The sequence below is a fragment of the Corvus moneduloides genome, chromosome 3 (assembly GCF_009650955.1).
Source record: "Corvus moneduloides isolate bCorMon1 chromosome 3, bCorMon1.pri, whole genome shotgun sequence".
In the NCBI taxonomy this organism is placed as follows: domain Eukaryota; kingdom Metazoa; phylum Chordata; class Aves; order Passeriformes; family Corvidae; genus Corvus; species Corvus moneduloides.
In genome coordinates this window covers 54,129,934-54,156,744 of record NC_045478.1, presented here as the reverse complement: position 1 = coordinate 54,156,744, position 26,811 = coordinate 54,129,934, and the positions used below count along the sequence as shown (strand labels likewise).

General features: G+C 41.1%; 1 protein-coding gene across 6 annotated transcripts in view; it reads right to left on the bottom strand.

Annotated features, from left to right (window-relative positions):
• PKIB (cAMP-dependent protein kinase inhibitor beta) overlaps positions 1-26,811 on the bottom strand; it is an 80,078-nt gene that overhangs the window by 46,345 nt on the left and 6,922 nt on the right. The window contains exon 1 of one of the 6 annotated variants that reach the window (XM_032101592.1): positions 15,397-15,501. The exons of the other annotated variants lie outside the window; for them this stretch is intronic. The gene's annotated coding sequence lies outside the window, so the exon portion shown is untranslated. Of the gene's footprint in view, positions 1-15,396; positions 15,502-26,811 lie in introns of those variants that run through there. 6 annotated transcript variants of the gene reach the window in all.

Here is a 26,811-nt window from a genome sequence, read left to right as displayed (position 1 = left end):
GCTATGTATGCCTCTGCACATGCAGGTGAAAAGGCTAAGGATGTTGAAAAACATCTTGTCCAAGCTTTTGCTGTGCTCGGTATACCTGAGGAGATAAAAACTGATAATGGACCTGCCTACACCTCCCAGGAGTTTAAAAACTTTCGTCAGCAGTGGGGATTTCGACATGTTACAGGTATTCCTCACTCCCCAACTGGACAAGGCATTGTTGAACGTGCCCATCAAACCCTCAAGCGAATGCTGCTACAACAATCAGGGACCACCAAACTTAACTCACCTGTCCTCAGACTCAGCAAAGCACTGTTTACCATAAACTTCCTGAATGGCACCTTTGAGGATCCAAACCCTCCCATCTATCGTCATTTCCAGAACACCAGGAGACAGAAACTGCAGGAAAATCCAGAAGTCCTGATCCGAGACCCAGAGACTCAAAAAATCCAAGGACCGTACAAACTTGTAACTTGGGGACGTGGGTATGCCAGTGTATCTACCCCTCAAGGACTGAGATGGATCCCAGGCAAGTGGGTAAAACCTTATGTCACTTCCTCAAAAGTTAAGGAGGTTAAAACTGCCTCCTGGAAGAGACGCCGTAAAAAGAATCCTGATTTTGCACCTTCATGTAAACCCCCTACTGCAGATCTTTATGTCAATCCCTTAAGTTAAGTTGCACTGTTTTGCACTCAGGTTTTTGCACTGTATTTTGTAAATCTTTGTCCTGATACTCCATACCATAGATGTCCTGACTAAACCCCTGAGTTTTGACTGGGGAACTAGTTTAAAGGCATCTAGGTACTGTCGAGTTGTAGGGACGATAGATTACAATTATATTTTGCACTGTTGTTTTGTTACTGTTCTATGCACTTTTAAGTTACTAAGAGTTACAACCCAGCTTTAAAGAAAAAAAAAATAGGGAATTGTTGCTGCCTGTTTTGAGCTTCCCCTCCCCCCTCCCAAAGACATGTGCTCATAGCTCCTTTGTTCCAAGCGCGGGCAAAGCCAAATGTAACTCAGACTCTTCAGCAGTGTCTGATTGGCCGCTCGCCCCGGGTCCGCCCCCAGTCCTCCCCTTTCCCCTTCTCCTAATAAAAGATCGTCGAGGGAAAGCAAAGGCTCTCTCTCAGCTCAGCTACTTTCCTGTGAACATCTCTGGTCGTCTGTCTCATTTGAAGGCTTCTAACTGCAGGGAATTGAGCGAGCAGGGAGCTATATTTCTCCCTCTTTGCTTCTGCTGATGGTATTTGCTCTGCAGCTGATTCAGGTACCGATTTTAGAGCTACTAAAGTGCTAGATTGCCCGTGCTACCTCTCAAGGCTGCTCGAGGCTTTCTAAGGCATTGAAATACAAGCGCTAGCCGGTATAAAGCTGAAAAGATACCTTCCGCAATAACCTGCCATCACATAACTACCAGAGAAGCAAATTGCCACTGGAAAAACCTCCCTGCTTGTAAAAATCAGAAAGGCTGCAGCAATTTGAAGCCACACACATCTTTTGTGCTGCGTACGTCAGCAGGGCAAAAAAAGGAAAGAAACAATCAAGAAAAATTAACTTCTTGGTTGAGGAAACGATTCAATGTTCTGTACCAAATCAAGGTTGCCTCTATCTGACATTTTTCAATGGTCAGTCACCCACAAGTGGGGGGCTGAGGGGGAGGTGCAGGTTTATTTACCACTGAAAACATTTCTTCCAACACAGAAGATCCAAGCTGAATAAAACTCAGCTGCTGTAAATCTAAAGCAATCCCACAAGAGTTATGTTTTTCTAGATGTGCACTGGGGCAACTTATGTATTAATTTGGGCACAATATGAAAACACGTTAAAGTCTACACCAATTTATTCAACAATTCAGTGCTTGGCAAGTATAACCTTTTCTTCCCCATATTCTCTCTTGGATGAACATTCTTTTCAGTACCCTTTTGTGCTGAGAAATAATGAAATCACTTCATGAAACACAGTACAAACTTTGTGAAGGGCTCAGAGAACTCCTGCCTGTTTCACAGGTACTAGTCATAAAAATGCTGCTCCAGAAAGTTATTAGAATATGAAGTAGATACAGGTTCATCACAGAGAGGTGACTGGATTTCAAAATACTTCAAAATAAGTTGTACCACGTTTCAGCTTCCACCTCAACATTTCTGCTACAGTAGCCGATACAATAAAGACAGCATAAATTTACAGGAAAACCACAATCTTGCCTGAGGCTTTAAGCACTCTGTAAAATTAGTTTTCTTCTTGTGCATGTCGGTTATGCCTATTTTATTGGTTTTGCTCAATTAACACCATCCAGAAGAAAACTCAGCGATGCACCTGTCCTTGGCCACTGGTTACAAAATGTACTTCATTTATTTTAGTATAGTTGGCAAGGCAAAGCAAGAATGGATTTCTAATTAAGAACCAGGATCTGAAGAGAGTAGTGTGAATACAGAGAGACAGAAAATGTTATCAGTTGCAGAAAGGAGGTGTGTGGTTGGTACCATGCTGATGCTCATAGACAGCTCAGCTGGGGTAATGCAATGGCAACAGCACCATTAGCCCTTATCCCAAGCTGTTGTCTTCCCTTCTATTCCTCCTCCCTTCAGTAAATCATGCCTGGTATCAGCAGGGAAGCATCAATTTGTGAATGTTATCACAAGTTAAAATGCTGTCTTGTTCCAAATCTGTTGCTCACCTGAAGACCAAAGCCCACGCTTTTACTACATTACTGAACAAATTGTTAGTACAGTCAGTGCTTTGAACCACATCCTTAGCCCAGAATGCTTTCTTTGCACACATGCCCTTTCAAACCTGACATTTTGTGTATTGATTTTAGCTGCTTTATAGGTACCTAAGTGCTGAGGAGAGGAAGAAAACAACATGAACATACAAAACATCTGTTGATGGGTTTTCTCTACTCTGTTTTGAAGAACAAAAGCATATATATTACACATCGCTGCAGCTCTTCAGGGTTTCTATCAGCTAAAGGATAGATTTTTCTGAACAGTTACTGCAGCTTCCAAAACTGTGACTTAGAAATCAAACTTTCACACTTAGGAGTTTGGTAAGTGGCTTGGCGCCACATAAACTAATGATCTAAGAGCTTCCTAATATGCAGCAGGATGCTTTAAATAAAGTTTGTCCATTACATATGCAAGGACAGGTTATTTGCTGTAAACTTGGATAAACTTTGTTGGTCTAGCAGCAATGAGAGCATTCAGAGTCTCCTAAATAACATACTTAGGTTGTGTAAAGTCCACCCTGGCATGTCATAATTTATTAAGTCACTTTTGCGTTTCAAGAAATTTATTTTTCAGATAATACTTCTGAGACTCTTACTTGCTGACTTTTTCTACAAAAAGAAGTTCTATTTATTAATTTGTTAACATACGAATGAAGTATTCTGAACTTGAATTTAGTGCATTGGAGAAGCTCCGTTAAGTCTTTTAATAGACCAACCAAGCTATCTTCTATGAAATTTTTAAAGAAATCAAAATTAGACCATGAAATATATTATTGGATTGATGTCCAGAATGTTCTTAGGTTAATGAAACACATATAAAAGCATTTCAGGTTATTTGTAACATGCATTTATTTTGTATTATTAGGTATGGACATCCCTACACAGACGTCTGAGGAGATATGTTATCCAATTTCTTGTCTCTCTGAATGCTCTTGCCATAGCCATTAAGGTGAGATGACTAGCGATGAAAAGAAGTTCTCAGAATTTCACTGGATCTGAAACTGAGGTCATCCTACAACTGACAAACCCACACTTTTCTCTAAAGTCAATAGCGGTGGAGTTAAGCCCAGTGCAAGTACACACTTGCAAAGTAAAACTTTTTGTGGACTGTCGTGATGAAGGCCCACTACTGTCCCTGGAACTCTTACTGCCTCTTTTCTTGTTTCACACACCACAATTCTTCACAGCATCTGGGACTGGATTTTCTTTATTCTTCAGCCAGGAACATGTCTATGTATGACAGGTGGCATGACACCTTTGCTTGAGGTAACAGATCTGCAAAGTACAGAGAAGCCAACTGCAGAACTAGATGCCAAAATTTCTTCTCCCAAGTTGGATGCTTCAGAAAATTACTTCAACCTACAAATTTCATATATGAAAGAACAGCCACCTGGAACTAACCAACAGGTAACACCTGGGAGAAGGGCCTGCCTAGGGATCCCACCCATCACAGACTTTGTCCTGCTCTGGGTTGCCAGGCAGCACCTGCATGTACTCCCTGCTCACTTCAGCTGATAAAGAAATCATCACATGTGCAATGACTCCTTCAAATCACCAGGCATGGTGATTCTTCCTTTTGAAAACATGCCCAGAGGAATATCTTGTGATTTGAAGAAAAACTGCAGAGAGCTACTGTCTCCTAGGTGAATGCTTTGATCCCCAGGGAAGAAATTAAGTTGAGCAATAGCACTTTCTACTGTGCAGAAGTATTGTAACTGAAATTCTGCTCTTTTGATGTCAACTCAAGCTTTGCCCTAGTCTTTACGCTTTAACCTCTAAGGCAATGTTTTCACTGCGGGAAAAAAACAACTGTGTCACAAAAGCTGGGGGTCAGGACTGGCATTTGTCAGGCCACCACTTGAAATACAAAGGAAAAATATTAATCTTGTAACCTAAAGAAACCTGCTTCTGTAATTTATACAGTGACTATTTCTTATACTAGAAGAGGCCTTGGAACCAGACCAACATTCATAGCTTCCACATTTCCAGCTGTGTACTGTAATGACTGTGCTTGTTTTCTCCCCATAAGCCATGAATTCTTACCTGTCCTTTCCTACAATTAGCTCCCAGCTAAATCTGGAAGCTAAAAACTGTCAGAAGCACAGAGCTTTTAGAAAGGGTTAAACCAAACATGAGCAAAACCCAAACAAAATCAAACCAAAACACCATATGTTTATTTAAGTAAGACTTGACACTAATAACATTGATTATGCTGCAAGGAACTGCTGAGCGTTCCTCTGAAAGAATATTTTCCTTGTATTGCCAACATTACATTACCAAAATACTGATAAAGCACTAAAAAAGAGCCCAACAAGACACTGTTCTCTTGGGGACAAGAGTGGCAAAACATCTTAGGACATTTACATGCCTCTTGCAATTGGAAGTGAATGAGATCAATCACAACACAGACCTGCTGATCTGGTGACAGGACAGTTGTAATTGCCTCTCTTTTTACATGCTATGTTAACTCACCACAACTAATAGTTTGATTTTTCTGATCTCCCTGGGGGAATGTTTATTAGAATTTATCCCTGCCAATGAGGAGTTACTACACCTATAAAGAAAGTCACAGCATTAAAAGAAAGTTGAAGAGTCAGTTTTCAATTGTTTGTATTATTTGCATGTACCAAACTCAGACAGGGATTATTTACACTGGAAAGAGTTACTAGACAGGTTTAATACAACTATACTCAGGAAAAAAAACCCTGTACCTCTTGCCAGCCTTTGGTGAAGTTCAAGTGCATGCCATAAGTTTGTGAGGAATACTGGACTTAGAATTCTGAAAATGCTAAAGGAGGTCAGTGTGAACTGTTAGACACACACAGTTCTAGAGCTAAGGAGACCACTAACATGTCCAAAACAAGCAGAAGTTATTTATGTAATTATTTTGGACCCTCTGGGCACCAGTTTTTTGTGTTTACTGTGTGTCTCCTACTGTCACCTCAGTCCCCAAACACCGACAAGCTGCACCAAGTTCAAGAGCTGGATCATCACGTAGTGAGGCCTGAACTGATGCCAATGCGTACTTCATCTTCATCATACATCACAAAATGCCCCTTGTTTTATTGCCCTCACCAAATAGAAAGCTGATTTACCCAGGTTCTGAAAAGCCTTGCTCACATGGATTTTTTGGAGAGAAGGTCTCAGGCACATCCCAAGTTAATCACTGAATTTGAAGTTAGTGAATTCTGCAACTGCTAAGAAAATAGTGATGACCAGTTCTCAAGGTGGATGAAATGAAGTGACTTTCGATAGGCAGACTTATCATTCTGCTCCTGTGTCAACCCAAGGCCCTGTGTTTCCTGGGAGAGACTCTTTGCTCTCCTTATTGTAAGCCAATCTAGCAAGTTCCCTCTTCAAAGTAACATTTTTAGGGAAAAAAATGCAATACCAAACATTCGACAGTGGCCAAAAAAGAAGTGTTCTTGTTATATCTTTTAACACAATTTTAGAAAATATATACATCATTAATCCCCATTAGAAATTTGACCTCAGAGCCCCTTCAATTTTAGGAAAGAAAATAAATTCTAGAACTTTCCTAGCATTATTTCAGATTTATTATTAAGTCATTATTTCAGACTACTTCTAGGCACATTTAAGATGATGTCTTTTGTATCTGCCCATTCTGTATGAATCCCGACTCTGCTGCTGAAGAAAAGCATGAGCTTTCTGAGCTCTTCTCAACATCAGCTGAGAAGGAGAAGGGAACAAGAAATATAATTAGTAAGAGTACAAAGTAGTTCAACTTTATTCTGTTTAGTCTTCTAAAAAAAAGTTCTGCATATAAAAATGAATTAGGGTCACTGCTTCTGGGACAACTAAAAAAAAAACCTATTTAAATCAAAGCAAGGAATCCTGCTTGACTTTGCTGAATGCTTTCTGAACAGATGGAGTGCATGAGACATGAAGAAATGTCTGTGAGGAAGCAGACTTTGGTGGCTTCTCAGAGGCCACAATCCACTGATGCTTGCTTCAGAATATCAATACCGATAAATTTAAGAATAGACTGAAATGTCTGTATCCTGAAAAAAAAAAGAACAATCAACTTTTTCATGGTGAAAACAAGTTAATAGAACAGAAGTTCTCCTGTTCAGATGGGAGTAAATGGATGACGCAGTCAGGTAGAAATCAGTAACTTAAACTTCTGCATTGGTCATAACCATCTTCTTCCCCAAGCAGATTTACAAGGCCACAGAGACAGACTGGCATAGGTTTGAACTCTGGGACAGAATCAGTCAAGGTGTTGACTGGGTGTGAAACATGTTTTACACTCTTCTCAGGCAAGAAGTCACTCAGTCTCTCGCCAATGACACCTGGTTTTGCTGTATGTGTTTTAATTCTTTTTTTTCCATCTGTCTTTTGCCTAAATAAACATGTATCCACTGTCTTTGGCTCATTTCCTGCTCCCGCTCCCAGAAATTGCTCCACTTTATTTTGGACCCTGAATACAAGTTCTTTGAACTTGCTTGAGGCTGGAACACTAGACAGTATTATTTCTTCATTTGCTAAAGCAGAAAAACCCTTCATTTTTGTGATACTAAAATACCTCAGCTAAGTGTTGGAATTCTGTTCTGCCTTCCTGCTAATTACTGCTATGGCTTCTTGCCAGCCACCATTTTGAAAAGTCAAATACCAGCTTCCAGATGAGCAGCAGTGTGAAAGACAACAAAGAATCATTCTAAATAAAATATATGGCAGCATGAAAAGAAAGCAAACGTTTTCTTGCTGAGACAGCTGCCTAAAAGTCCTGGCTAAGCAACTCTCTTCTGAAGACAAGGTAGGGTTTTGTCAAAATGGGAGTTTGTCCACATCCCAAAACCAGCCCACTTTTCATCACATCAAGGTTCACTTGGTGGAGAACAGCAGTGTTACCTGCATTGCTTGTAGGTCTCTGAGAGTGGGACAGGAGGAGGTGACTGTGACAGAGCCAGAAGCAGAGGACAAATCAAGGCTGAAAACTCAGTGTTGGAAAGTCATAGAATAATTCAGGTTGGAAATGACGTCAGGAGGTCATCTACTCCAGCCTCCTACTCAAAGCAGAGTCAATAGCTAATTCAGATCACACTTCTCAGGGATTTGTTCTTTCAGCTAATGAATATTTTCAAGGATAGAAACTCTACAACCTCTCTGCACCAGGATTTCACTGTCATCATGAAGAAAAGGTTCTTCCTTACCTCATGTCTGAATCTGTCCTGTTCTAGTTCATAACCATAGTCTCTCATAACCATAGTCTCTTGCTATCCTGCTGTGCAACTCTGTGAAGAGCCTGGCTCCACCTTCTCAGCAACATAAGGGAAGGCCATTCATAGGTCCCCCTGAGTGTTCTCCAAGCTGAACAAGTCCCAGTCCCTCATTGTCTCCTCAAGTGTTCCTTCCTGACCAACTCCTGCTCCAGTTTATCAACATCCTTTTGGTAAGGCAGAAGCAAAATTGGACAATCTTCCATTAATGGTCTAATGAGTGCTGCCCAGGGTGTTGTTATGCCTTCCTTGGTGAGTAGTTTAGCTTGCTGTGGGCAATGCACAGAGCAGAGTAAGGTGGTTACAGTTACCAAGAGTATTTAGGCTGAGCTGCTCACCCCGACAGGTGTGCAAAAGATGGGGAACTATCCACTGATACAGCAGGAATCTGTATTCTAAGAGCCTCCATGTTTTGGAAACTGGGCATGGTGACAGATTTCCAGTTCGGCTGTGAGACATATAGAACAGAGCATGTGGTACTCCAAATCAGGCATCAAAAATCAGCTTTTTTATTCTGAATAGGGCTGGCACCGAGTCTGGTTTCCAGATGGTTTTCTGTTGTGTGTTTCTGTTGCTTAGAGGAACACAGCAAAAGCACAAGGGGAAGCCGTTCCCCACAAAAAAGGAAGGAATCAGGAAAACAGAAGTAAAACCACAAAGAACGAGTCAATAATTAGTAAGTTACATCACTTTCCGTGTCACTTTTCTCCAGTAAGAAACCAGCCACGGAAGCTCTCACTTTTACGCCAAACAATTCAGTGTTTGATTCTGCTGTCTGTAGTAGCTTTGGCTGGCATTTTCCAGTCTTATTTATACAGTTAGATGCAAAGCAACCCATTATAATGCTTGTTATTTATTAAAAAATGTGGTGTTTGAAAGGACAGATGCTCTTGTTTACCATCCCTTCAGATTTCAGTCAGTCTTTGTATCAGTGTTTATGCTCTACACTATACAAAGTCTGGCTTCTTTTGTTCTTTATTTGCTTTTGATATTTAATTTTTTGAACTCCTCGATGACTGCATTAGGGTCTGGTTTAGTTGTTTCTATATTTGGAAATTTTTCTTACAGCTCACTGATTGCACATTCATTTATAGATCTAATTAAAAGCCAATGGGAAATTTCAGTTTAAGAATTTGAACCATGGAGTAGCTGTGGCTTCTAAAAGATGTCCAGCACAGCTGCAGGGCACATACTTAATACAGTGGGGACATGACAAAGTTGACCTGAAGGACTTCTAACTACACTCACCTTCAACGATCTGTAGGTGTTCCATTTATTTGTTTTATTAGAGCCCACTTATTACCTAGCAAAAGACAACTCAAATACAATAGAGGATAATGTCAAATCAATAAACTGAAGCACACTACACAATCAAATGTCATTTGAAATCCAAGTTGTAGCACTACACACCATTGTACTACATAGCTCCAGTACACAGGAGCACTCGATCGCGTGTCCAGTTTTCATAGCTGCATCCTTAAAAACAAATTCTTAAGCACTCTGTACAACTGGGGCCATAAATACGTATTTCATCTTATTTTCTAATTTCATCTTTCAAAATAGCAGTTGGAGGCTCAAGAGAGACTACCAGGGCACAGAAGGTCCAAATGTTCAACTTTCTGTTCTCTACTCTGCAGAGTACTGAGCACTGCTGACATCTACAATTTTCTGTCTCTGCTGGGGAGAGGTAAAGCTATTTAGCAACTTAAAGGATCGAGCCCTATTAAAATTACAGAAATGTGAAAGACTTCATCAGAAAAATTTATTTCCTTGGGGAAATTTTCTTTTCTAACAGTAAGACTTTTCCCTGCCATTTGATCTCCTATAACACACTGGATTGTTCTTGTAGGGCTGTTTTGCCGCTGTGGTCTTTGAATGCAGGCCCTCTGAGGAGACCAACAGAGCAAAGATACAGCAAGTTACCAAAAACAGGGTTCCCAGGATACCATGCTGCCTAAGGGCATCCATAGGAGCCTGAGCCTGGGGCTTTTGGCTGCTGCTAAGAAGCGGTAGCTGGGATATAGAGGAATTGGGGCAGGATGCACAATAGCCTCTAACTTTACTGCTCTTTCAGCCTTTGCCTCTTGACCTTCAACCCATCTTACAGTTTCCTCACTCCTTACCAACTTTTCTCTTTGCCTTCCATCTTACTGATGAAAAATTCAAGGTAACAAATAAGCTTTGTGCTCTTACTACTTTTTCATGTCAACTACAACTTCCTTGGCTTGAAGCAGAAACCCAGGCATCTACAGACTGCGGCAGACAAAATGGCCAACTACCTTTGCACGGACATAAGCAGTGTATGGAAAGAGGGACACCTGTGTCCCTAACCCTGCAGAAGCAAAAGAACAAGTGTAGCATTACTGCCAGCTGCACTGTTAAATGTGTGGTTGCAGCATTAGGACCCATGAAATACAAGGGTCAGCAAGCAGCATTTCGAAGGGTAATGCAATTTTAATCCCTGGTCAGAGATTTGGAGAAGGCACTTCAGGCTTGCCACTGTCCGCAGTACAGCCACACAGATGCCAGCGTGTCAGTGAAACACATTTTTTCACGCGCCCAAGCACAAGGCAGACACAAGCAGAGCCACATAGACACAGCAGAGCTCCAACCAGCTTCATCTGCTGGCCTGAGATCAGAAAGAGCCACAGACTCAAATAGGGCCAGGGCAGAAGTATAGCTAAAAGGATTTAGTCTTTCCCATTATGTTGTAAAATCCATTGTGCCTGTTTGTCACATGGAAAGGGAGAGAGGAAAGAAATCTCCCCCAAACATCATTATACAATCTTCTGTGGCTTGCAGTCACAAATCAGCACATTCAGAGACAGACCCGAGCAAGGCTACAGCTTATTTCTGTGCAGGCTATCATACTGTGCACAGGATTTTTAAAGCACAATTATAGCTTCTGACATCCTACCTAAAGGAGTGGAGTGGTCACCATGGTAACACCTGCAGCACATGGCAGTGAACACCTGATACCAATCAATCTTGAAAACATCTTTTTAAAGAAACAGCCTCCTGGAAAACTGCAAATGGAGATTTCTTGCTGAAACTAAGAAGATGCTCTCTTCTAACAAAAATGAAAGTTTTACCTTACCATCTTTTCATCTGACTCCCCCTCCATACAATCCTATTCTGTATCAGTTTAGAAAAGTGATAGAAAATAAAAAAAGGCAATGGTTCTGTATTGAGAAGAGTGACAAACATCATAGTACAGCTGGCATGTAAATGATACCTTGCATTTTTTCCCCAGAGCATGAACTGTGGCTTCTGAGAATATGGCCATGCTCTGGCTGCTAAAACAAAATGTAGTAGTATGTAGTGCTCCTCCACCTTCCCAGGACAACAGATTTCCCTCAAATGTTAAAAACCCCAGAAATTTCATCAGCTTCTTTCTCCCTTTTTTGCTTTCCAAATCTGCAATTCGATTTCATTGATTGGAGTTGTATTCCTTTGTGGGGGTATAAGAAGAAAAAATATGTTTAAGGAAGTGATGTTTGCACTCAGCTTGGCACCGTGGCTTTCTGAAGTACATTCTGCCACCAGGCCTCTAGACACATCCAGTAGCCAAAGAGCAGATGTAGTTGCTAAAGTCTCCGTGGTTTTTGGCAGGTTGGTTTTTTTTTCAGCTCAGTTCCACCCCACCAGCCTTTGGGTTCCCTGTGCTGTGACTGCTCCTCTGCCTCTTTCAACAGTCTGCCGCCTCCTGTTATCCCAATAAGGACAAATAATGCCAGAAAATACCTCATGCACAAAGCTCAACCAGTCTCAGCAGTATTTCCAACATAGTCTTTCTATTTCCTATTTAATTCTATCTCAAGTTACTGCTACTTCCATTATTTGAAAGTCTGCTTCTTAATTCTCCTTTGGTAAGACTGTTTCTTTTCAGATGGCTTCCATTTTTGTCATCTTCCATTCCCTCTACATTCCCTTTTTCAAGTAATTCAGAGCTATAATCATCTATTCTGACAGTGCTTCTCCTTTACTAAATGTGATTTCAGAAAAGGAGAGTCACTGAATCTGCAAATACCATTGACTGACAAAAGCTGGATATCCAACTGCCATAGAACTAGTAAAAATATACACAGAAATTCTTTCAGCATCATGGAGATGTGCGGAAAAACAGCAGCAGTAGACACCACATGAGTCCAAGGAGGTGACGAGACATCCTTTCATGGTTACTGAAGTCACCAGAACAGGCACCCTCTGCCATGCCCTCCTCACTACTGAGCAGCCACAACAGACTGTGTGCACACGAACTGCTACCACAGGCTGTTTGAGCTCATGTCTACACTGTACACAAAAACTGATTAGGAAAATGCTTCCAAAACTTATTGCCAGAGTTCTGGCTATATCCAGAACTAACTGCTGAACTCATCAGATGGCCACTTAGAAAAAAGGTGTGACTACTGCTGTTCAAGAGGAGTGCTATCAGGATTTTTCTGACAAAGGCAGTGCAGTAACTGGGTGGTTACGATATATATGTCACTTTGCGTGTATCCAACTGAAATGTCAAATCATACTTGTTTAGCTCAGGTAGGTAAAAAGATCCAGTTGTCTCCCATTTTATTATAATATTGGCCTCTACCTACAGGTGTGTTTCAGGAGAAAAGCAAGGCATGTTGCTTTGAAGCAAGAAAAATAAAGGGGAATTGATGATATGGAAAATTTGTGGCCATTGTTCTCTGCCCTCAATATGCTATGCAAATAACTCCCAGCAGCTGTAACAGGTATTTATACTGTCTGTGATGCTCTACAAGTCAGAACTAGCTGTCATGCAGTCTTGTTATATATGAGGAAGTCCACATTTAATTCTGCTTTCATAGTGTGGAAGTTGCATTTATTCAGCTGTGGTTCTGACGTGTGTCTCACAGTAAATGGCATTATTGGTCAACAGGGCAACAGACTTCAACGATAGAAATAAAATGCTCCAAAAATCAAAATTAAGCAGTCCATAAAAGTGTATTGGGTTTTAATCTGTGCCAAGGCCCAGCAATGTTTTTTTAACTGCACATAATCAATGACAGAAGAGAGCCATTTATTCCATTGATTTTGGCCAGGATCAGAAACCATACTTTGACTATGTCCAGTATCTTTTGCAAAGGTAAGTGGCAAGGGAATATCAGGCAACTGCAAGAGAATCGTTGCAGCAATTGAGAACACTCTTGTGGCTTCCTGTGTTTTATCAGCCTGTAAGAAAGTATTCAAAACCTCCCCTTCCCAAATCCTTGGTTTAAAGACAACAACATAATCCATGCAATGAAATGCACAAATGCATCTACCCTCGCTCTGAAAGAACATTGTCGTAAATAACTAATAAACTATGCACTTCAGCCTGGAAGCTGAATCTTACACTTGCCACCACAAAATGATGATTCATATGTTTACTATATCCATTTAAAAATGAAGGGTCAGCACAAAAAATAGCAGTGAGGGTCAAAACTTCCATGAATATTTTCATTACCTTCTCTATCAGGTTTACATATGCTTTTGCTGACAGGAAGATCACAAATCTTTCACCTTTGTGCAGCCGACTCATCAGAGCTGCAGGAGCTGTCAGTACTGCAAGTTTTGAAATGTATGCTAAACTGATGGTTTCTGATAAGGCTGCTACTATCCGTATGTGTATGAACTTCAAATACCATATTCCAGACTGTGAACATGGCATTGTAGGCTGGTGTTCATTTTTTAGTGCCCCCTTAGGAATATAATCTTTGTGTAGGCACATCTATACTGGGAGCCTTTTTTATCCCTTGATGCTGTGCAGTAGAAATAACTAATAAATAGCTTGCTAAAGAGTTATTTATCCAAGTACAAACACAAACCCACTAGATTTAATAATATATTTTCCTTTTGCAATAGTGTAAAATAGTAGTGAAATAAAAACAACTTGATAAAAATTTGATCCAAAAAGAGAAAACAGGATCAGAACAGCAGAGCCCTCAAGCAAAACAAGTCAGACAGTTTGCCTTTCAAGTTCCCCTTTCATATTCAGACTTCCATCCCTGGCACCTATGGTAAAGGTTTTTTTTCCCTAGTCCAGTTACAATTTCTGAGTATCAGTACTATCACTCAGACACATATGATGTCTTTTTTTCTCCTCCTTTCAGTGTCTCAAAAAGCAAGAGGCAAAGATAAAGCCTGGATTCTCTAACAGGGTTTTTCTTCACACTGTGATTAGTGAGGTTAATGTGCTTTACTGAATTCTCACTTGAAAACGTCAAAAACCAACATCCCCCTGAAGCAGTGTGGAAGAAAGGCAGCAATTCACCTCCTTGCTGCTGGCAGCATGGTCTGAAATTGCTTAAAAAGGCTCAAAAACATTTGGAGACAGAGGGTCTGCCCTACTCCTTGCATTTCCCTATGAATTCCTTTAGACATAAAGCATTGACCAAGCCTGGGACTAAGATTGGACTCAGATGCACCAATGCTCCAATAGAAATTTAGAAAGCAAGGGGGTCCTCTTAGAACCTCATGACTCATTGGGATTATATCCCTTACCTTTTACATCTTTATCCTTTTCCATCCTTATTCTCCATGTAAATAATTTAAAATTTGGTTCTAATCCAAGTTTGTTCTGTGTGCTTTGTCTGTGTAGTGAGTCACAGAATGAAGCTTGCCATAGGACTTTGTCAATATGCACCTTCACAAACTCAGATGAAACCCACTGCTGCTATTACTTTTGGCAGTGATTCCTTAAGTGACCCAAACCACTCATCTGTGGCAGTCTCCTAAGAGAGAATTCATGGTAACTGTTGCCTCATTCTACCTTCAAGTGAGTTTCCATGTGTGTTAGGAGCAGCCTCCTAAGTGCTGACCTCTGCTAAGAGGCATTTTATGCCAGTTGTTGAGAGGCACATGATTACTGGCTGAATTCAGCTCCACTGCAGGGGAGGGACCAAACTTCAGCCTACAGACACCCTTCCCCTTATGCTTCCTGTTTCCATTACTGCAATTAAAGCATTGTATGTACAAGGCAAACTTGCTCTTTCTTCTGAATTACACAAATATGGCACCAGTTTAGACTGTGCATTGGGTAATTGTATTGATCTGCAGCACTGTTTCCCCACTTCAGTGTGGTGCCCAGTCTCTGGAGGCTTTGAAGCAAACAAAGGTGTGTATGTTGAAGAAATAAAGATGTGATGTTAAGGTGGATTGAATACTTTATCCAATTCAGGCTTACATCGGGGGGAACATTTCCAGGATCTCAAATGCAGGACAGGGCTCAAAGAGGGGGATTTTGTACAGGTTTGGACTAGCAGCAAGGAATTCTGCCTTCTGTGAAGCATCTTTGAAACCCAAGAGGATGCACACTTAATCCTCCCACACAGCCTGTGCTATACATGAAGGATATTGGCAGGCATGATTTCCACATTGTAAACTCATATTTGAGGAGTTTATCTCTAAAAAATGGATGGAGCTTATCAATTTGCACATTCTTACCATTCCCATACACAGAGACAGGTGGGCTCTACATCCAAATGGATACTGGAGGTCAATTCAATTTCTGAATCCATGTTGCAAATATTAAGCTGAACAACTTATGCCGTAAGCATCATCTGCAGTGAAATACGTAAAAAAATGACATTTCATGAGTTCTTTTATCAAGGTTAAAAGAAGTCTATAGCTACTCGGTAGGTTATCTTACTCTTAAGCCACATCTGCTTACAGTTACAGTTATTTCCTCTACCAGTAACTTGCATAAGGACATTCTACTACTTTCAAAAGAAATTTCACAGATGCAGGGAAAAAAACCCCAAACTTTCCATACCCACTGTGATTAATACTTATTGACAAGCATTTAAAACTCTAAATCTGTTCTAAACATTCAGGAATGAGCAATAAATGAAGATTGTTTTCAGCAGCAGAAAAGTTTTTTAAAAACAAATCTGTCTGTATTAATGAGGCTTAATTAAGCAACTTTCCCTTAACAATCCTGGCTCAATTATTTACTCATTTGCAGAACTGCAAAGTGTCTGCACTTCTCAACTGGAATTTCTAAGAATTTAAGTTAAATGATAGAGTGTAAAAATAATCTGTTGTAATTAGGCTTGAAGCATTAATTACACAAGTTAATAAAAATTTTCTTCAGATCTTCATATACAACACTGAGGAACTCTGCTGTCCTCAACAGGAGAGCAGACTTCCTGTTTATTCCAGAGCTGTGACTAGTTCCTGTTTCATTCTTTTCTTCTGAGAGATCTCAATGTAAACCATTGGTATAATCAATAGATAGATCATCTAGGGAGTGTTCACTGCACATACACCCCTTCTCACCTCACAGTATTTCTGTGTGTGCTGAGAGGCACAGGAGCAATGCTTCTGCCTTCAAAACTACTTAGCCTGCAAGGCACTGGCAACATCTCTACATACCTGAAATGGAGAAGAAAGCAATGGCTACAGCTGTGGTAGGGACAAGAAGAGAACTCCATCAGCTTGCAGAGGGTGATGATGAGACAACAGTAACATCCAAAAGAGAGGTAAAATATGGCAGCAATGAGCCTTTGCTTTAGGAAGACTGTGCTATCATTCCAGATGTCCTGTCACTTGGCCAGGATGTCTGTCAGAAACCAACACTCTGCAAATGCACACACCTCCACAGATTTATGGTTTGCTTTCCATTACACATAATCTTAGTATTTCAAATATCCACAGAATTAAGAGGCAACAAATATCAATTGTTTCCAAGATAGAACCTGCTTGATGTCATGAAGGTGGCTTCAGGGAGCAATTTCTGGATGTCTCTGGCAAACCTACCCTGGATTTGAAAACTATGTTCAATCGAAAGAGCTGAGTAAGAAGTTCAGGAGGTAACTGATAATGTTGAGGATGTCATAAGAAACCTGAAGGAAGCAAAATCTATCAACAGCTGTTAAACACAAAAATACTATATCTCACTCAAGTAACCCATGAGCTGCTGAGCACAGGACACTTGGAGACTATACAGTGGGGAGTGTGTTCATAGTGTTTTCCCTTATTTTTGACCTCTCTCAGCAACAAGACACTATGCACTAGATACTCATTTGTTAAGAAGCAGCTCAACCATTCTTGACTGCTCTGGACAAAAATAGAGAAACAAAGTCCCCACAAATGAAATCCCCATTATGTTGGTTCTAACAAGAGTGACTTCCCTTCCTTCCAATACCAAAAAGAAGTCCAAGTCATTTAGTCAAAATTGATTTAAGAAAACCCATTCCTTTCTGTGACAAGGCAGAACATCAAGTTTCTAACAAAGTGAAGACTACAAAAAAGCATTTTCAGTTTTGATATCAACCTCCAGAAGCTGGTGTGTGAGATAACTTCCAACCAGCCCCACAATCAACAATCTCCTGAAGAGGGGAAGGAGTATTCTCTCCTATGGCAAGGAAAAGTCAAATGTGTCTGCTGATCTTGGAGAAGTAGAAATCAGAATCTGAAAGTGGAAAATTACAAAGGTATTTTGTGCTAATAAGACATCAGCTTTCTGATGAAAATGGGAAAGGATCTTATTAACTGTTCATTCAGTTTAGGTTTTTTTTTATTTCAAAGAAGCATTAGACAATGAAAAAGCACTGTAAAGACTGAAAGAGCTCAATCAGAAAAGAACCTAAGATTATCAATCTTGTCTTCCTATTGAAGTTGTGTTACCCCTCCACTTGTGCTGAACTCTGCTTGAATCATAAAATGGAAAGTTTCACAGCGCACAAATAGATGAACACACAGTTTTTTTCCATACTGATCTCCCTGTAAGCCCAGCAACTCTGGGCTGGTGGCTGCAGAGGCAGCCCTGCCATGCTGCAGAGTGTCCTTCTGGAAGGGCACCAACAGAAGTAACTAACCCCTGTAGCAGTGCTCTTTAAAGCAAGGTGATGATGAGGAAATTTAAAAGCCAAGTGTCTCAAAGAATCAACCCCTGCTGTCCTATCTACAGAGACATCTCTGACATTGGGCAGTCAGGAGATGACAATTTATGTGATGTTTCTACCATTAATAAAGCCATCAGCATAGATGTGAGAGCTGAAGTCAGCAGTTCCAAAACTAAATCCCTCTTTAAAACCTATGATGAGAAGGAAAAGGGGTCAGAAGCCCAGACAGACCCCAGCTGCAGGTTATGGTCACTTGCCAATGTTTAACTAAAGCAATATGCTCTCACACCAGGGCTCTCCAAGGGCTGAATGGCATTTGGAGGTGAGGGGAAGGCAGTCCCAGGGAAGACAATGAATCGTATCTGATCCCTAAAGAGATGCAGAGGGACAGTGGAAGTGGGCAAGGGCTTTCTTCAGTCTTTATTCTTGCTCTGTGCAGGCCAGACACAACTGCAGCCCAAGAGGTTCCCTGAGGGCTAGGATTGCACATCTTAGCCCTCCTTGGAACAACAGCATCTCTGCAAAGAGCAGGAGGACAGCAGGAAACATTAAACCCCAATCCTAACCTCTGCATACTCCATGACAGCTTCATGCAGTACATAGGAGTTTTACAAGTGCTTTGCAATCGTCCCTGCAAGATTCCTTGCTGCTATCAGTAGGGGAATGCCATTTTATATATCATGAAAACATGGTATTTATATCTGCATGTCGAAAATAACAAGATGCATAACTGATATTAATGGCAGATAACCATGAAGCCTTGATGAAAAGCCTCAGGAGAAGTGTCTTCAAACCCTACTGTCCTATGTTCAAATTTGCTGCTGAACCCACCATTCATTTTCCCCTCTCTAATTCCATGTCACATTGTCACTGCGCTTTCTCCTGCCTTGTCCCCACACAAAGCGTCCTGCACAAGAACATCTGAGTCTGTTAGCACAAGGGCATCCATCGGGCAGGCTCTGTAATTGCATTTGCTAATGCTTCTTTTGACCCAACAGGCTGGGACTGACCATGTGATATTCCACGTGTAGTGTCACTGAGATCAAACCTGAAATAAAACAGTGGAAGAAAGCCTTGGCTCACATGGATGTCACCTGAAGGTCACCTCCAGACTCAGTGTGCTGTGACACCAAACCTCCGGCAATGTGGTGGTGTTCTTGCTCTTCTCTCTGCTGTATATATACACCATTGAAATGATGGGAGACTGTCTACCTGGGCAGCTTTTAGCAGCCCGCAGTGAACATAATTCTGATATTAATTCACCAGGTATTTTTCCTAGTCCATCTCTGTCAGGTAGGCACAGCAACAACATTCCCTCTGTTCATTCCAGGAATGAATTCTTCCCTTCACCTCTACTGAGGAAAAGGATGAATGCACTTATGCTTATTCTGAACACAGTTCAGTGCTCTACACAAGGATATGGTCAGGCCACACATCAATTAACCATGCAGCTTTACAGCAACAAACAGGCAGATCTATAGATTTTTTAATTGCCCTTGGTATGGAGGACATCTCCCAAAAAAATAGTAGGGCCAGTGTACCACTGTGCTGCAGAGATCCATCTGAGAGGCTACTGTAGCCAGGCATGATCTCTAACAGATGTTCTGATATGTATCAGAAGCCAAATTCACCCTCATTTACCTTCAACTTCCGCAAGGCAGAGAGGCACCAACACAAAACTCTACCCTTCAAGTCCTGGGTGGTCCATTCTTCAGGTCTTGATGAGTTGTGGGTCTAAGCTGACTAAAAATACCCTGTGAGGCAGGAAACTGTTCTTTTGAGAGCTGATAAAAAGTTCTCCTAAGGATGCACTGCTTCCAAACAAATGCATAAAACCCCTTTGGAACAGAAATAGGGCAGGATACATCTCACAGAAATGAAAAGACACACGGCATAGCACCTCAAGATTCCCTGTATTCAGCCAGGTTCCTTTAGAAGTTTTATTCAACATCATAAAAATACTCATGCATAACAAGTCTAGCATGTCCATTCCCACTGAAGGATGTCCAAGCTCTACAGCCAAATTCTCATACAATGCTCTGAGTTTTCTCTCTTTGTCCTTAGTATTGTTTTGCTTCTCCAAAGAATCCTCAGAGCAGCATGAAGGAGATACCAGGTATTTAGCAAAACTATCATGTCTGTTAGTAGCACAAAAGCTGCCCTGCCCCAAATAGCATCAGTCAGGGGTTTGTACCTAACCCTCTTCCTACCACATGCTCTTAGGAGACATCAGTTAACTAGTCCTATACCATCCTCTCAGTTCTCGTGGCCACGGACTTTGATGAGCTAATACTTGATTCTTTAGAGATGTGTGCTTTGAATACATCTGGGAGCTGACCATCAAAATACTCAACATATATATGAAAATTGTATCTACATGAAGAAAAGGAAGTAACTTCTACAAATAAACTACTCTCCTGAAATTTGGGTACCAGATATCAAAACCTGACAGACACAAATTAACCTAGTCAAAAGAGAGTGAACAGCAAATTCACACTAAGTCCTTTACTAGTGCAAGTGGCAATTTTATCTGAAACTGTAAATGACTATAAAAAGAACACTCAAAGTCAGGATTTACTAATAGCCTTTCTGAGATTTCATGCAACAAGAAAATGTGCTGAACCTACATATCCAGGAAAGCTGCATTTAGTAGAGTGTGGTTTCAGATTGCTTCCAAAGTGACCTGAAATAGTTGAATGGACCTGGAGTCAGGAGCTGTAGGGAAACACAAGCTGAGCAAGAAAAACATTGCCCAGTCTGTGCAGTGGCAGTCCCCTTGCCCTGTGCAGCATGTCAGTAAAGGTTTCTGGGATCATAAACTTTTCACAATGAATTTCTATTATCACATGGTAGGCTAAATCCAGGGCACATCACTCATTTGCCTCACTAGAGGACATGAACTGCTCAGTCTTTCAAGAAGCCTCCCTGGTGACACAGTTATCCCTTCTGTGCTTTGAAGGCTCCATCTCACAACTCAGAAGGTAATGTGTTCCCACTTTAGCAAGGACAAGCTGGAGATTCATGGGAAAACCTTCTCCTACCTCAAAGATCCCCAAATGAAGGATGGCCTCCAGCCACAGAAGAACACTTTCAATGCAGGATGCCCCACAACCATCCATGTCACTAAACCACATTATGGAGGGATCTTTCAGGTGCCACAACCTAGACTGTGGCACAAAACAACTCTGACAGCAAGATGTGGCTCATCATCAGGCTGGGGAAAAGGCTGAAGATGAGCAGCAATTGTGGCCACAAAGGGCCAGAAATCCACCAAGCCGAGGTGGAGGTGTGAGGTCAAAGCCAGTGGTGTTTGTATCCTTGGATAAGGTGGCACTTGCTATGCTGCCTGGAGGTACTGTGAGCCCACACATGTAGGCTTTGTTGAAGCTCATTCTGGATTGATTGGATAGCTCCCCTCACTACTCAGTCCCAGGGAAAAAAAACCCACAGAAAACAATCAGGGTTACATGGTAAAAATGCTTCTTCAAGATCAATTTATGAAAAATAAGAATGGCTTAAATGAATTTCTGAATTAGAAGTAATCAATTTGGTGGTGTAATAGAAAAGCTCTTTTGATCTGTTTGGCTTTTTGTTTCTTGGTGGTTTTTTTTTTTTTTAATCTGAACCATCCATCCCTCTAAAGCTCTGTACAATTCCTGCATTATCTCAGTTGGCACTCCTGATTCAAAGCAAGGATTAGTAACAAACTGTGCCACCCCAGAGCCATTAAAACAGCAAGTTGGTGGATGGGAAAAGGGCATATGTATCAGGATGACCTTCCCAAAGATATTCATGTTTGATTACCAGTATCTTTTCTAGTTATACAGATCCACCAGTACACTGTAACATCCCAGATTTTCCTGAATTGTGGAGACAAAAATAAGATAGTCTTTACCACCACAACAGTGTTGCTTATCATGCAAAACCACTGGAACAATTTTATTCTTACGAATAATGAAGATGTTTTAGTAAACCCTATTAAACCCCAGCATCAGTACCAACCCCAGCATTAAACTGTTGAATATGGAGCAGTTTTCCTATGGGAAATTTACGACCAGAGGAAATATTCTAGCCTTGTTATTTTTATAGCATCCATTAATTTTTTAATGGAGGAGAGAGCTATTCAAAGTGTCCTCTACCTTGAAGAAGGAAAGTAACCTGCATTGGAATACAGTGCCACAGCTCCCAAAACATGAGACAATACCTGGGTGCAACTGCTGTTGCCAAAGCACATTCATTTAGCCAGCCAGCATTCTCCTCAATAGACATCCTGCACATTTTGGTTACAAAACAAAACCATCCTGACTTTTATCTCACTCCTCTGCTCAGTAACATTGACGTCCATTGCCAAAGTTTACAGACAGGGGTCCTCAAGCCCTCTGCACAAGCCACAGACCTTGTTCCCTGAGCTCTCACTTCTCTGTCACCTCAGCTCTGCCCCACTCTCCCACTGGTGGCTGCCTTTCCCAAGGCTTCCAAGTGAACATCCCACAAACTCAGTACCCAAGATGAGAACCACTGACAGTTCATGAGCTGTTTACCAGTGACTTATTACCAAGTGCAGCATGACCTGAGGAAAAAAATTTAAAATTGCCTATTATTTTTGTTCCTCTAATTTAGAAAATGAGGGCACAATTTCCTCCAGAAAGCAGATGCCACAGAATTATTAGTGGGTGTTTCCTGGTATTTTGTTCACAGTTTAAACATTCAGATTGCAGTTGCAATAAGTGTTTGTTGAATATTTAGCAGAGTTAAGCTCTATTTTTATCTAGAGAAGTATCATTTCAGATGTCACAGTTCAGCAACAAATTCTGAGTACCATGTTTGTGCAGTGTGGCATTTCTCCTAGGATCTACAACTCCAGAGTTGCACTGAAGCACGATTAACAATATAACGCATCACTGCAGCTCCTCTGCATTTTCCATTTGCAAACAAACTGGTGCTAAACTCTGTCATATCCCAGCACCACTCTCTGCTCAGCTTCCCTTCCTCCTCACCTCAACTTCCCTTCCTCCTCATCCTCCCCCCCCAAATTCAGAGACACAAATCTACAGAAAGCATGCAAAGACACTTTCCAAAGAGATATAAAAAGGAGAACAGTGTCATGTATATTCCTCACCCAAAGTAAGCCTATGTGCCTTTTATACAATCCATATGCTTATTTTCTTAACAATTTTTGAAACTCCCATACAGATACCAGACATGAACATGCCATAATATTCCTTCCTCAGTTTCAGGGTTTTTCCCCCTGAGGATTTCACTCCCCTGAACATTCCCAGAACATCTCCAGCCTCTCCCAGGTCCAGCAGTGGCAGTGTTGGCACTGTGCAAACACAGCTCACAACACCACTGAGCTGTTTTTAGCTCCCATGCTGCCTGAGGCTGAGAATCTTCCCCCTCATCACATCCCATTTAGTGATGAGCCATCTATCCTCATGCTTTTGAATGCTACACTCTCTCTTAGATGGAGCCTTAAAAAGACATGCTCCATCAAAAGAGCATGTCTCTATGTGTTCTGCTGTCAAGGCCTTTGCCCCAAAATCAGAAGGAGGTCTTATCCTGCACCTCTTTTGTTCAGTTGTATAAACAGACTGGCCTGCTGTCTTGCTGGAGCAGTTCAGACTGGCACAGGAGGAGTGAAGCCAGATCCCCCTGCCAGCTCCTGGTAAGACATCTGAACAAATATCCCCATTTTGGGAACAGCTTAACTTCAAATGGTAATTATGTCTCACCTTTGAGGGGCTGCTGCTTTTCTAAGCCTGAAGGCTGGACCGCCTCCCCCGTCACAGACACAACCAAGGGATCCGCTGCCATCCGTACATCCAATGTGGCTCCTGTCAGATGGCAGCTCGGGCTGTCAGCCTCGCTTCTCTTCCTCCATCAAATACTGGTGCTGGAAAGTCTTAACAGGGAAACTGGGATTACAGGACACATCCTTTGCCCCAGAGACAGCACTGCCAGCTGTTATCTCTGCTCTCCAGTTCTCAATCAGGAATAGAGCAGTAACAAATGCACTCAATCCTACCCTGAAAGGTAGCCATACAGAAAGGTCTGGGCTGGAAATCCCAGCTTTTTGGTGGCTTTAATCAAATGGAACAGCATTGGGAAGAGAGGGGAGAGTGGTGGTGGGGAAGTGCTGAGCCATTCAAATTTAAATTGACTTTTTTTATTTTGCTTTGATTTACCTCTAATCTTACATTCTTTTTTTCTAAATTCTAAAAAGGTATAGAAATGATGCCAAGATACAGATTAAAATATATAAATTACCATTCCCTCTCAAAATGCATGCCTGGAAAAATTGCACAGTTAAAATATTTATAGTAAGGACTAATCAAGCCATTAAGCCATAAACAGCTTCATTTTAATAAAGGGTGCACCTCTAAATCTCATCTTTCTGTTCTTCCAGAGAGTATTTATTTTATTTTAGGTAATCAAACTTCCAGTTCTAGGGTTTACAAAAATCTAAAGAACAAGCAACTTTTAAAATCATTAAGGTGTGAAGTTTTAATTGACTTTTTTGGTTGTCAGAATCATAAGGCAGATACCACTCCATGTGGTTGTGCAAAATTGATCAGCTGAATAAATTTGTTCAGCTTTCTTCTATGCTCTGTAGACCACCAACTGCTACTAAAGAGGCCTCCAGTTTTGTCAGCTCTCCCCTTGTATGACAAAATTTAACTCTCTACAAAGGCTGGATTGTTAACCAGTCAATTAACACAGTGAATATACAGATGAATGTCTTATTACACCCCTTCAACATAACTAAGCTTCTGTAAAAACATTCAATTTCCATGCTGTGTGAATCATTATAATTGACTCAAAACAAGAAATTGTCTCGCCTTAAATGGGATTACAGCAAGTAGGTTTCCATTTGGAATTATTTTAATACTCAGTAAAGCTAAATTAATTAGTATCTGACTTAATTTTTTTTTTTTTTTTTAAGTTTCAAAACTGGCTAGAACAGAAACAATACACTGAGTCTCTTGGGAAATCTGTTTAATAAACACACCATCCCATTTATTCTGTTTTGCTTTGGAGTGCTACTTCCAGCTACCTGTAAATAATGAGAATCTGTAAGGAGAGAAGGAGCATAAAAGTGAGTTAGTCATTAATAAAAGGAACTGTGTGGACAGTATGTACTCTCTCTTCAAACTGTAAATAATAAACTCAGAAGAGTTATTACCAACTCAGAAGAGAAAAATCCAGCATTGCCTTTTCAGTGATCCTTTCTCCTAAAAGCACCATGGCTTATGATAAACACCATCTCTGTTCAAGTGGAGACCTTCCAAACCCATCAATAATAGGTTGTTCCCATTAGGAACTGGCTGACAATTATTTTTATTCAATTTAATTCCTTTCACAAATCTAGCTTTTCCAGCAAACAAATGCAAGTTCAATGGGAAAAAAAACAAATATTCCTCCAACCGTCACACACTCATCTTTTTAAGCTTTTTTAAGCTCTCTGAGGTAAACAGCAAGCACTTTTAGTGACAGTTTCTGAGTAATGATGGGGAAGAGAAGGGAAGTGGTTGAAAGCACCACTGGCTTCTTAATGCCAACTCTTTTATGTTACTCAGGGAACATATGTTCAATCACTGCTTATGAAACAGCTTTGACAACATGGAGCAGAGCTTTTTGCTTGATGTTTGCTTAAATGAGACCCTATCTATTGTAGAAGCAATAGCTTATAGTTTACTTTTTTGGGGTAGTTCTTTAGTATTTTTTTGTTAAACAGAAGCAACTCACAGTGTTAATAATAGTCTAGTCAGTGGCTGTCTTCTCTGAAGACTTCGTTACTGTGAGGTTTCACTGCAATCCAGCTCTTCTGAGAAGACATTTAAAGAAAATATCAGAAGGGTGGTACAACAGAATTTCTAATGCCTGACCTTTCCAAGAAGAAAAACAAGTGAGACACATTAGAAGAACCCCATTCCCACTTAGGGACCTTTCTTTTAAACATCAAAATCACACCACTGCACATGATGCCTACTTCCAAGAAAGCAGTAGTCTCAGTGTCTCATTTCTGAACAAAGAACATAACTATCACATTAAAGCTTTAGCAAAACATGTTTACAGAAGTCCCTGCATTTTTATTATACTGTATTGTGCCTTGGAGAAAGCTTTTCTTTAGTGAACAAAAGCTGCAGCAGACTGAATTAGACTTGAAGCCTGAAACAGATCACATGCAGTACACTTAGAAGTTGTTTTACAACACTGAATTTAACCATATGTAAGGCAGACTGTATTAGCAAGCTGTTTTAAGGCAGGGACTGAAAACCACTATGCTGTTGTTAGCATCTATTTGTTATTTCTTATTAAAGGTCTTTAAAGGCCTTTCAGTCTGTTAAATAAGATTCCTCTTCCCTGTTATATTTTTCATGCATTACAAGGACTTCACAGCAACTTTTCAGAGGCTCAGCTTTGAGCTTGGAATGACAGGGTCATGGGACAACTCAGGCTGGACAGGGCTCAGGATGTCCCTAGTCCAGCTCAGTACCAAGGTCAGATGAGGCTGATCAGGGCTGGGCTCCCTCGGGGCTAGAACCCCCCAGAGCAGAGCTGGCCCAGCCACAGTGGGCAGCCCACACCCTCTGCCTCCCTCGATTCTTTTCCTTGTGCACCATCTGAACCTCTTGGTCCACTTGATGCCCCCTGTGTCTTTGGCTCTCTCTTTCTGACCACCTCCCTCCCCGTGGTACCAGAAGCTGCTGTCAGCACCTCCAGAGCCATATTCTCCCAGACTGAGCCAGCCCGTCCCTCACACTTTCCTCATGCAGGAACTGCTCCAGCCATAACCATCATCATGTTTTTGATATTCTAGAAAATGGCTCCTTCCCTGGAGAAGAGTGCATCCTATTTTGCAAGGAAACAGGAAAGGTGAACTACACTGACACACTCCACAGCATCCTCTGACTCCCTGTGTCCAGGGAACCACGATCCTGTGTCCAAGCCTGGCTCTGCTACAGGCAGGGTTACAGCTAAATCAGTGTCTCATCTTCCCATTACAAGCTGT